General features: G+C 46.4%; 1 protein-coding gene across 1 annotated transcript in view; it reads left to right on the top strand.

Moving 5' to 3' along the window:
• Positions 1-416: 416 nt before the first annotated feature.
• STING1 (stimulator of interferon response cGAMP interactor 1) overlaps positions 417-12,550 on the top strand; it is a 29,367-nt gene continuing 17,233 nt past the window's right edge. Inside the window, exon 1 of the mRNA XM_041766674.1 lies at positions 417-435. The gene's annotated coding sequence lies outside the window, so the exon portion shown is untranslated. The remainder of the gene's footprint in view (positions 436-12,550) is intronic.

Here is a 12,550-nt window from a genome sequence, read left to right as displayed (position 1 = left end):
TTCATGTATTGACATGGGAATATGTTTATTGATATATGTTTTATTGTTATGGAAAATTTTCAAGATAGAGGTAGAAAACAGGTTATAATGGCCCTCATGCATTCATTACTCAGCTTCAACAATTACTATGGCATATGGAGTCTTGTTTCATTTGTACTCTCACTTAACTTATTTCTTGTATTATTTTGAAGCAAATCCATGACATCATTTCTTTTTTTTTAAGATTTATTTATTTATTTATTTATTTATTTATTTATTGTTATTCATGAGAAACACACACACACAGAGGCAGAGACACAAGCAGAGGGAGAAGCAGGCTCCATGCAAGGAGCCCGACGTGGGACTCCATCCCGGGTCTCCAGGATCACACCCCGGGCTGCAGGCGGCGCTAAACCGCTGCGCCACCGGCGCTGCCCCCAAGACATCATTTCATCTGTAAGTATTTCAGTATGTATCTCTGAAAGAAAAAACTCTAATAAAAAAAAAATCACCACACAGGCACTGTCTGGCTCGGTTGGTTAAGTGTTTGTCTTCAGCTCAGGTCATGATCGCAGGGTGCTGGGATGGAGTCCCGCATTGAGCAAGGAGCCTTCTTCTTCCTTTCCCTCTGCCTGCCACTCCCCCTGCTTGTTCTCTTTCTCTCTCTCTCTGTCAAATAAATAAAAAGACTTTAAAAAATCACCCTAATATTAAAAAATAGTAATAAATAAATCTTTAATAACCTCAAATATCTAGTCAGTGTTCAAATTTTCAGTTTTGTCACCCAGGCATCCCTTTTTTGTATGGATTCTTAAAAATACGTTGATTTATAAGTTTCTTCCATCTACATATTTATGTGTGTGTGTGTGTGTGAGAGAGAGAGAGAATGTGCTTACTTGCAATTTATTTGCTGAAGAAACTGTGATGTTTGTCATGAAGTTTCTCACAATCTGGATTTTTCTGGGATACCTAAGTGGCTTAGTGGTAGAGTGTCTGCCTTCGGCTCAGGGCATGATCCTGGCATACTGGGATCAAGTCCCGTATCGGGGTCCTCGAGGGGAGCCTGCTTCTCTCTCTGCCTATGTCTCTGCCTCTCTCTGTGTCTCTCATGCATAAATAAATAAAATCTTAAAAAAAAATCTGGATTTTCCTCGTTGCCTTCACAAGGGATAGTTTTGACATGTTTTCCTTTCTACTCCCTGTTACTTTATAATTGAATGTGGAGCTTTGATGGCAAGATTGGGGTGCCTGGCTGGCTCAGTTGGTAGAGCATGCAACTCTTGATCTTGTGGTTGTAAGTTTGAGCCCCACGTTGGGTGCAGAGATTACTTAAAAATAAAATCTTAAAAAAAAAGACTACTTCATAATTGGTGTGGTGTACTTCTTTTTTTTTTTAAGATTTATTTATTTATTTATTCATGAGAAATACACAGAGAGAGAGATAGGCAGAGACACAGGCAGAGGGAGAAGCAGGCTCCATGCAAGGAGCCCGACGTGGGACTCGATCCCAAGTCTCCAGGATCACACCCCAGGCTGCAGGCGGCGCTAAACTGCTGCACCACCAGGGCTGCCCTGGTGTGGTGTGCTTCTAACAGAAAGCACATAGTGTCTGGTTGCCTCTTTCTAAAAAGTTAGCATCCATCTATGATCTATGTCGCAATCAATTAGAGATTGCAAAATGTTGATATTCGAGAAAAAGAAAAATTAAGTATGTTATAGAATGGACTACGACACAGAAATAAAAAGGAACAAATGTTGATACAAACAAGTTAGATGGATCTCAAGGACATTATGCTGAGTGAGAAAAGCCAATCTTAGAGGTCACATACTATATGATTCCATTTATATAACGTTTTTATTTCTATTTTTAAAAATATTTTATTTATTTATTCATGAGAGACACAGAGAGATAGGCAGAGGGAGAAGCAGATTCCATGCAGGGAGCCCGATATGGGACTCGATCCCAGAATCCCGGGATCATGTCCTGAGCCGAAGGCAGATGCTCAACTGCTGAACCACTCAGGTGTCTCTATATAACACTTTAAAAATGACAAAATTATAGTGTTGGGAAATAGCTTAGTAATTGCCAGAGGTTAGAGACATATTTTTTTGAAAGATTTTATTTATTTATTCATGAGAAACACACACAGAGAGAGAGGCAGAGACACAGGCAGAGAGAGAAGCACGCCCCATGCAGGGACCCCGATGTAGGACTCCATCCCAGGACTCCAGGACCACGCCCTGGGCCGAAGGCAGGCACTAAACCACAGAGCCACCCAGGGATCCCCAGGGGTTAGAGATATTGGGGTGGAGGGTGGTGGATATGACTATGAAGAGGTGCCATGAAGAAGATCTCTGTTGTAGTGGAATAGCTCTGTATCTTGATTGCAAAGGTAGTTGCAGGAATCTGCACAAATATAAAAATTAGTGAAAGGAAAAACAATTAGTGAAAGGGAATAAAGGGAAAGGAGAGAAAATGTGTGAAAATATCAGTGAGGGTGACAAAACATGAGAGACACCTAACTCTGAGAAATGAACAAGGGGTAGTGGAAGGGGAAGTGGGCAGAGGGTTGGGGTGACTGGGTGATGTGCACTGAGGGGGGCACTTGGTGGGATGAGCACTGGGTGTTATGCTATATGTTGGCAAATTGAACTCCAATTAAAATTTTTTTTTAAAAAAGGAATCTGCACAAAGGATAAAATGACATTAACATAGCTGCATCAATTTCCTGGTTTTGATATTGTACTAGAAGGGCACATTGGAACTTCTATACCATTTCTGCTACTTCCTGTGACTCTACAAGTATTTCAAAAATAAAGTTTAAAACAGTGAACGAGGGCAGCCCTGGTGGCACAGTGGGGCAGCCCTGGTGGCGCAGCGGTTTAGCGCCGCCTGCAGCCCAGGGCGTGATCTGGAGACCCTGGATAGAGTCCCACGTCGGGCTCTCTCCATGGAGCCTGCTGTGTCTGCCTCTCTCTCTCTCTCTCCCTGCATCTCTATGAATAAATAAAATCTTAAAAAAAATAAAACAGTGAACGTATAGAACCTTATGTGTAGTATGAGTCCACTTACATACAAACATTTTAAAAATTATTTTATTTATTCATTTGACAGAAACCAGGGCTAGAGAGAGAGAGAGAGAGAGAGAGAGCACAAGCAATGAGAAGTGGGGGGACAGAAGGAGAAGCAGACTCCCAGCTGTGCAGGGAGCCCCACGTGGGGCTCAATCCCAGGACTCTGGGATGGTCACCTGAGTTGAAGGCAGATACCTAACCCACTGAGCCACCCAGGCACTCCTTATGTAAAAACATTTTAAGTAACAATTATTATTTGTTACTATCTTCATCTTGTATTTGAGAAAACTGAGGTTCATATTAAGGGTTGATTGTCAAAGTCAGCCTGTATTCTTAACCACTATGTCATGCCGTATGTATATTTAGCCATCCAATAGTTATTGTAAAAAGTTTGGACAGACACACTCAGCAGGAAGGCTGCTTGAGACTCTCTCTCCATCTGCCTCTTTTAGTCCCCCAATCCTCAAATAAATAAATAAATAAATAACTCTTAAAAAAATGTTTAGACAGACACATACCATTTGTTATAGTGGTTATTCCTGAGAAGGTAGAATTGGGAAGTGAGCTTTAATTTTCAGCTCATAGGTTTCTATATCATTTGACTCATTTACTATAACATGTGACTTTCATAATAAAAACATATGAAAGAAATTTTCACTTTGAGGGGGAAAAGGTAAAACCTGGGAGGCATCCCTTCTTTCAGGCCTTAATGATGGAAGTGGATTATCCAATAGTCACCACCATCATTCTGTAGGCTGAAGCTTGGCAGGGTGGGGCCCCTGGAGCCCCTGTCCCTGCCCCCCCCTTTAAAGAAGTAGAGTGGAGATTCCAAATCCTGCCACCCCACTGAAATGGAGTATAATTTTTTTCAAGGGTGTCTCAGTGTTCTGTCATTCTTTCAACAAATAGTTTCTGAGCATTTAAGAACCCCTGAGCAGAAAAAATGAGTGGGAAATATCAGAGAGGGAGACAGAACATGAGAGACTCCTAACTTTGGGAAACGAACAAGGGGTGATGGAAAGGGAGGTGGGCGGGGGGTAGGGGTGATTGGGTGACGGGCACTGAGGGGGCACTTGATGGGATGAGCACTGGGTGTTATGCTATATGTTGGCAACTTGAACTCCAATAAAAAAAAAAGAGAGAGAGAGATTAAAAAAAAAAAAAAAAAGAACCCCTGAGCTAAGCCTGGGACATATGAGGTGATGGGTCAATAAATACTTGTTCTATGAATGTGTTGCAAGCATTGTGCCTGGATCTTGGGATACAATGAACCAGACTTACATAAGATGCTTGTGGTTAAGTGGGACCGTGATATATAGAAAACTATAATCCTGAGATAAGTACATAAGAGATTATAATCCTTTGGGTAAACTCTAGAGCAACAGCAAAACCAGTAATTTTTTTTTTACTGCACCTGACTCTAAGCTTTGTGTCCTTTAAGTCCTCCCAACTACCCTTTGAAGTAAACACTACTTTTATCTTATAGATGAGTTAACAGTTTCCAGATGAAGAAATGAAGACTTTGATAGGGATAGGCACAGGCGACCTATGCAGCACAATGGAGGGGTCCTAATCCAGTTTGTGGGTTTCAGAAGAGTCTTCGAAGGGAAGACATCTCATTCGAAACCTACATTACAGGTAGGAGGTAACCTGGCCTGGGTTAAGAGAGGCTGCCTTTTCCAGGTGGAGAGAAAGCCTACACAAAGGCCTGGGAGTCAGGGAGAAATAGCTGTGGCCTCTACTTCTGCAGCACTGGCTTTCATGGTTCAAAAGCAAGCATCTGTTCTGTGCTAGCTCTTCCTGTCTTCCCCCAAAGACCTTTTCATCATCTTGTAAATGGCAGTCTGCAACCAGATTGCCCTTCAGAGTGCCAGGTCTCTTCAAATATTGCCAGGCTCCTGGGAATGGGTGGCTGAGCTGAGGCCTGTCACACTCAGAGGATGGCTAGAGCAAGATCAGTGTGGCCTGCTGCTGACACTAAAGCCAGACAGGAAGTTAGGCATGTGTGTATGTGCATGGGGTCCCCTTGGTGAACCACACCCTCCTCTAACTTAACATGGATGCTGGGAGGGAAACAAAGTCCCTTTTGCAGTCTAATTTCAGTGGTTTCTACAACCTGTTCTGCTCACTCACTTGAGTTCTGCAGTCAGGGCATGCTTTCTTTTTTTTTTTTTTTTTTTTTAGGGGATGCATTTTTAAGGCATCTGTAACTTTTGCTTTTTCCACTGGTTCCAGGCACAGTCTATCAAACTGTGGGGGAGAGAAAGCAGCATAGGAAATGGAAGTAGGGGCACTGGTCACTCTTTCTTGGCCCTGCACCTATTTCTGGAGACCCAGGTGCTCTCTGCTGGCCTCCAGAGGTAGAGGGCTGGAGGGGGGATTCTCACCTGGCTCAGCTTCAGAGTGTGGTTTTCTCACCTATTTCTACCCAGATCTAAAATTTCTACCCAAATATAAAATTTCCCCTGTGAAGGCCCCAGGGAGACTATTGACCCATTCCAGAGAAGGAGACAGTAAGTTTGGAATTGGGTCTCTGTCTAGTGTTTAATAACCATCATAAAGGTCTTCCTGGCTAGGATACAGGAGCTTGGAGCCTCCTAAGGGGATTTCACATTAAGGATCCTCAGGCCTCCTTTGATTCTCTACCCCAGAGAGTCTCTAGGCTGGGCCTTCAGAGGTGGCCAAGTACTGCATAACTATGGCTCCTTACCACACACAGTATCAGATCTTCAACATTTGGTAATAAAAATGCCTAGCATTTATTGAGTACTTTTTAGGCACCAAACCCCTCACAACTGTCTTGGGCAGAAGATACTCTTACAGACAAGAAAGAGAAGGCTTAGAGTCCTTAACTGCTCAAAGTGACAAGGCAACCAAAGATGGCACTGAAAGCCCAAGCTGGGACTCTGAAACCAGTGCTCTCTACCTCCAAGCTAGCTGTACTTCCAAACCTGTCCATCTTCCCCTCTTGCTGGTAGTTCATCTTCCTGTGACCTCCTTGTATCAGGAGTTTTTCCCAGGCCCCTTTCTCACCTCTGGTCCACGTACTAGGATTTTCAATACCCCCATCATCAATCATTGTCTCTCCAATTATTCAAGACCCTCCTAGGACACAAAGGGATTAATTCCCCAATCCCTTCCAATTGAGCTACACTTCCATCCTTTCTGGAGCTAGCCAATCCACCTAGAGGTCAAAGGTAGCCAGTGCCAGATGGGGCTATGTGTAAGACTCCCTCATTGAAGGATCAGCTCCTAGAGAAGGTTGAGAGGTGGCCTAGGCCAAAGCTTCAAGTCCTCTTTCAGCAAGTTCCTCCTTCCCAGGGTGGCCAAATTTCGGTCCATTCTAGGAGGCCCACCAACAGGGCTGAGGGTCGGGGAAGCTTCTTGTCTTCAGCACTCTTGCTCTACCGCCTGCTAGCTCTATGGCCTTAGTCAAACCACTCGGCTCCTCTGTGCCTCAGGGTCCTTATCCACACACTGAAAATAAAGATAATACCTATCTCCTCAGGCTTTGGTGAGAATTGAATCATATAATGTCTGTAAATCATCTAGCACAATGCCTAAAATTAAATCCCAAGGAAAAGCAGAAAGGTTTAGGTTATTAATTTAGCACCACTGGCCCTAATCCCTCACTCCCCAGGGATAGATTTCCCTCCCCTCCTATAGATCCCTTGGGAGGCCCTGGCTGGGGGGAACTGGAACAGCATATAGGGCAGCTGGAGTATGAGAGCTAACTGGTTCCATTATTATTTTCTAGCTTCACATCCCAGGACTCCCTAGGAATAGCTAACAAACCCAGGCTGTCCACCTCTCTCTACTTCCCAGCAGCTTTATCTCCTAACTTTATCTCCTAAAGTCTGACACTAAATAGGCCCATCTGTATTTTGGCAATATAGTAAAAAAAAAAGGGGGGGGGGGCTCCCTTTGACCCAGCAAATCCACACCAAGAAATGTACCTTGAAATAACTAAGGAGACTCACAAGGATTTTGTTATAAGGATGGTCCTCTCAGTGTTATTTATGAGCAAAAACAAGCTCTGTGCCTGATGATGGGTAATTGGCCACACACACACACATACACATATCTCTCCAACACCATAGTCTATAGCAATTACAAATTGTGCAGCAGGAGAAGGTTTTAGTGATAGGAACAAACGTTCAGAGTATGTTTTGTTTAACTTTTCATATTTTTGAGGAAAATGATAAAATTTATATGAAGTAGCTCTGTTTGTTGCTTATCTGTGGTTTCTAATTTATTTGCAAAAGAGCATATATTTATCCTGTAATGAGAAAGTAAAGCCTGAGTTTGGCAAAACTTGGGTAGGGATGGGAGCTGATGGACTGGCTTTATATTTAGCCCCTGGATGGATTCCTGTGTTCTTGTGGTCCAGTGAACTCCAGAATAAGAAACCTCAGCAGAGGGCAGCCCGGATGGCTCAGCAGTTTAGCGCCGCCTTTGGCCCAGGGCTTGATCCTGGGGATCGAGTCCCACGTGGGACTCCCTGCATGAAGCCTGCTTCTTCCTCTGCTTGTGTCTCTGCCTCTCTCTCTCTCTCTCTCTCTCTTTGTGTCTGTCATGAATAAATAAATAAAATCTTAAAAAAAAAAAAAAAAAAAGAAACCTCAGCAGATCTAAAAGTTTGGGTCAAAAAAAAGGCAAGAAAGAAGACCCAAGCACTAATATAGTCCCTTTTTTGTTACTCTTTGGCATCAGCAGTTGTGTGTTTGATGATCTGGAGAGTTGGGGACATCACCAGGCAGTGCCAAGGAGGGCACTTCTCTATTTTTGATTCAGATAATCGATGCTTTCTCATTCTTATGCAAATGGACTTCCAAACCAGCCTCCAAGGAGCAGCCTTCCATCCAATGGGCCCTTTGGTGTTCACTGGCACCCAAAAGGTCTGAGCTACCTCCTCTAGAGGTGTAGCCCCTTCATCGACCTTTCTCCCATTGTCTGCCACCTTCTATTGTCCTCTGTTCAGGTGATGAGCCCAAGCTATAAGGAGGAGAGGAGGATGCTCATCTCTACTCAGGCATGCTGTGAATGACTACAGAGATTTAACAGGGGTAGTTCATATTTGTTCAGAAGCCTGCAGAAGGCTGAGAGGATAAGCTAGACACTAAACTTCTGCAACTTCAACACGGCCTCTTAAGTACCTATTTTTTTATTACTCATGTGTCATGTTTAGCACTAAGCACTTTCACAGTATCATCTGAGGCCAGTCTAGGCCTCTAAGCACTGCACTACATTGTCCCTAGTTCATGTCATCCTCTCACACCACAGGTCACATCTTGTCCTGATGGTTGACTCATCTCTGTCATTAGACTGTGAGAATGATGACATCATTCTGGGGCAAGAATGACATCATTCTGTCTGTCCCATCTACTGGGCATTGCCCAGCCCACTGTCTGGAACATCTACTTGTAAGTACCGAGGAAAGACTCGGATGGTTGGGGAGGAGTTTAATACTCTGTGTCCCTTACCTCAGTTCACTGGATGCTTGGGATGACCTGATTGGTGAGGAGTGCTGAAGGACACGGCATAAGCATGGGCATGTCAGGTTGTTTACATGGATCTGCTAGGGTCCAGATTATCCACAGAGACTGTCAATTCAGATCTCTATCAGCGCACATGGTCCCAGATCTGGTCTCACATGTGCTTGCCTCCTGTTTTCAGGGGGTCAGATGCCAATGGGCAGGTGACTCGTGTGGCATCCTTTCCCACATCTGGAAAAGCTACTTAAATAGGTGTGCAACAATAGCTTCCAAGAACCTATAAACTGGTTCTGTCCAGAGACCTGACCCTGGTTCCTGGGGATAGGGGTGAGGGTGTCTATTCAGGGCCTGGACACTTGTTGGGCTAGAGGGTGGAGGAAACTCTTTTTCTTTGTTCCTCCCTCCCTGATCCTCTTCTCTTTTAATATCCCAGCTCAATTATCTCCTTAGCTATTTTTGTCCCTCGAACTAAGCACAGAGTGCTCAAACATATTCATAATTGTGACACATTGTTTCTTAGTCTTTCCATTTTGTCTCTTATAATGCCAGTTCTGGGTATCTTAAAACTTTGGGATTATTGGGGAGTATATGACAGGTAGGCTTTTGAGGTGGGACTCAAATGTGAGGAGAGAAAATGGGAAAAGGTATTCAGGTCAAGACACAAAGAAGTCTATGATAAAACTGCCAAAGATGTGGGGGAGGAAGAGATGGCAAATGACAGGAAATGAGACTGAAAGTTCCTTGTAGCCTAAGCTAAAGGTTTGGACTGGATCTTGAGGGCAGTCAGAAGCCATTGAAAAGTCTGGGTCAGAGGATCCCTGGGTAGCTCAGTGGTTTAGCGCCTGCCTTTGGCCCAGGGGGCGATCCTGGAGTCCTGGGATCAAGTCCCGTGTCCGGCTCCGGCATGGAGCCTGCTTCTCCCTCTGCCTGTGTCTCTTGCCTCTCTCTGTGTCTATCATAAACAAATAAATCTTAAAAGAAAAGTCTGGGTCAGTGATAATATTCCAGCAACACAAAGAGAATGGTTCAAATACCTGGTATGTATTGGCTACTTGCTTAATGATTAAAAAGATGATTCATTTAGTCCTCCCAACAATCTTTTGAGGTGGCATCACCATTTCTATCTAATCTGAAGGTAAACTGGAGCAAGGGAAGATTGTTCCTCAAGGTCAGAGCTAGCTGTTGATTTCCAAGTCTATTCCTTTACTTAAGCTGGCCGATCTGAGAGAGGGCAGGGTTCCGGGAAGGGTTCTGGACAGGGCAGAACGGCAGGGCCGACCAGACCCCGTGGCTGCCTGGTGCGGGTGCGAGGATGGCATCGCTCTCCAGAATGGTGCCCAGGTTTCTGACCCGCGTCCCCCTGGAGTGCGCAAAAACGCCCACGCCCTGGGCCACAGCGTGGAGGCGGGGTCGGAGCCCTCCAGGCAGCGGCCGGCCCCCGAGCTGCCGGCTGCCGGGACAGGCCCGGACCCGCCGCCCAAGCCTAGCGGAGCGGGAGCCCGAGCGCTTGCAGGCGGGCCGCCGGGTGTCCCGGCCCCGCCCCGAGAGCCGCGCCCGCCGGGCGGCGCCAAGGACCGCCGGAGCAGCGCCATCTGGCGGAGGCCAGGGCCTGGGCGCCCGCGCCCCGTGAGGTCACCGGCCTGGGCCTTGCCGGGCACGGCCGACCACGCGGACAGGTCAGGGTTTGGGACCAGCGGCGGTCTGGGCTTCTCTGACCTCTGTCTAGCTGCGGACTCAGCGCGCACCCGAGGGTGGGTCCTTCCGACCTCGGCGTCCCCGATGTGCCGCGCCTTTCCCATCCTTGTCCTGCCTGTCCTCAGATGGCGACCTGGCCTCAGCGGTCTGTCCCTCTCAGCCCCTTTACACCCCACATTGAATCCTTCCCTCCCTCCCCTCATGCCTCCCTCCCTCTCACACCTCCAACTTCCCTTACCAGATTTTGGTTTCTCTCACACATTCCCCTGCCTTCTGGCTGCTTTCCTTCTCTCATCTCACAGCCAGCGCATCACCACCGGCCTCTGCGGATGCTACAGTCCCACCTCCTCTCCCAAATCCGGCTGCTTCTCTGTCCCCACTGCCTCTTTCTTGATTCAGGCCAATGTCTGCTCTGGGCTGAAGCGCTCTTCTACCCATTTTCCATATTGCAGAGGAGTCTTTGTAAAGATTCTGTTGTTCCCAGGATGAAGGCTCTTGAGTGGCCTTCCTGTTCCTTTGATATAAAGACCTTACTGGGTCTGACCTACTAGCCTTTCACAGCACAGCACCTGTGACCTCCAGCCCATCTTTCATTATGCCTTTCTCACATGGTGAGCCACAGTCCCCACTTGTATCAAAATCACTCGTGGAGCTTGTTAACTATGCTGATTTGGGTTCCCCAGGCCCTGGAAGTGGCACCCATGTTTAACAAGTCTGTGGTTGAGATCACTTCCTGCAACTCCTGAAAAATCCCAGAGCTCTTCCCGTCCTCCCCCGCCCCCTCCCCCCCACCTCACCCAGCCTAAATGCAAGTCTCATGTCCCCCCCCCCCCATGTCCCCCATTTCCTTCAGATCCAGTTTAAAGGCCACCTCTCTCCTGCTCTCTGCAAGCCCTGGGCTTACTCCCAAACAATGTTTATTAAGTATAGTTTTGTCTGTCTGCTCCTTTGTCTGTCCCTCCAACCAGAACGTAAATTCCAATGGCAAGGTGCCTGGCACAGAGAAGGAGCTCAATAAATACTTGTTGACTCTCGAATGAATGAATATCTGGGAATATTCTGAGCTCAAGGCAATCCTAGGACCTGGCATGATAGCATGAGAAAGAAGAGCAACCCAGAATAAACCAGCCCTGAAGATGGAAGAGAGGGAATTATTGGGCAGCAGTGGACTCTTCCAGTTCCCCTCACACTGCTACCCACAGCAGTCTGGTTCAAAGGCACACTCCTCCCAAGGAAGCCAAGGAGAACCTGTGCCTATATATCAGCCTTTTTCTCTGTGGCCTCATGGGCCTATCCCTCCTCCTCTGCTGAGGGTTTTGAGTCTGTTTTTCCCATCCAGGTCATCTGGGGATGGCGTCTTTGTTCTCCTGGTGGCAAACTGTCTCTCTTTGCTTTTTGGCCTATCAGAGAGATCTCAAGCCCATTCTGTATGAATGATTCATTATAGCCTCAAGAAATGGAAAGCCAGACAGTCAGCTTCAGCCAGCAGGGCCAGCCCCTCTCTAGCCTGTAAGGAAGGCACTAAGGGAAATCAGCCAGCAGGTGCCCTCTAAAGCCAATAAAGACCACTGCTATGTCCTGTGTCTTCTCTGGATACAGAGTCAAGGTACTCTAACCGCTGCCCTCAAATATGTCTCCAGCTAGTTGGGGGTTGTGGGAAGGACTTGAATTGGGTCTACAGCAATGGTAATAGCCACTAAGATTCTTTTTTTTTTTTTTTTTTTTAAGAGAGAGAGATAGCAAGAGAGAGCAAGTGGGAGGGAAGGAGGAGAAGAAAGAGAGAGAGAAAGAGAGAGAGAGAGAGAATCCCAAGTCGGCTCCATGCCCAATACGGAGCCCGACTCAAGGCTCCATCTCACTACCCTGAGATCACAATCAAGAGTCAGAGGCTTAACAGACTGAGCCACCCAGGCGCCCCCCACCCCCTGGATTCTCACTGAATGCTTACCACACGCCAGACACTGCTCTAAGCATTTGACATGCAGCCTGTCTCATACCTTAAACAATCTCTTTGCAGATTAGGAAACTGAGGTCCAGGGAGATGAAGCCTGTCCGTACAGCTGAAGTGATGGGTATCAAGCAGAGTGGTTGAGAGTTGTAGGGCGGCTTCCCTCCTAGTCCAAATGGCCACCAGGTGTCACCAGTGCCAGCCACATGGCCAGCCTTTCAAGTGTAGAAGAGATAGGCTGAGTTGAGGAAGTGTGGGTGAACTTGACCAGCTGGGCTCAGCCAGTCTGAATCACAAGGAAGTTCCTTAATTGGAAAAAACAAATTTACCTCCTTGCCCCTCCTCCACCAGAAAAACA

The sequence above is a fragment of the Vulpes lagopus genome, chromosome 8 (assembly GCF_018345385.1).
Source record: "Vulpes lagopus strain Blue_001 chromosome 8, ASM1834538v1, whole genome shotgun sequence".
Lineage (NCBI taxonomy): Eukaryota > Metazoa > Chordata > Mammalia > Carnivora > Canidae > Vulpes > Vulpes lagopus.
This window is presented reverse-complemented; position numbering and strand designations above follow the sequence as displayed.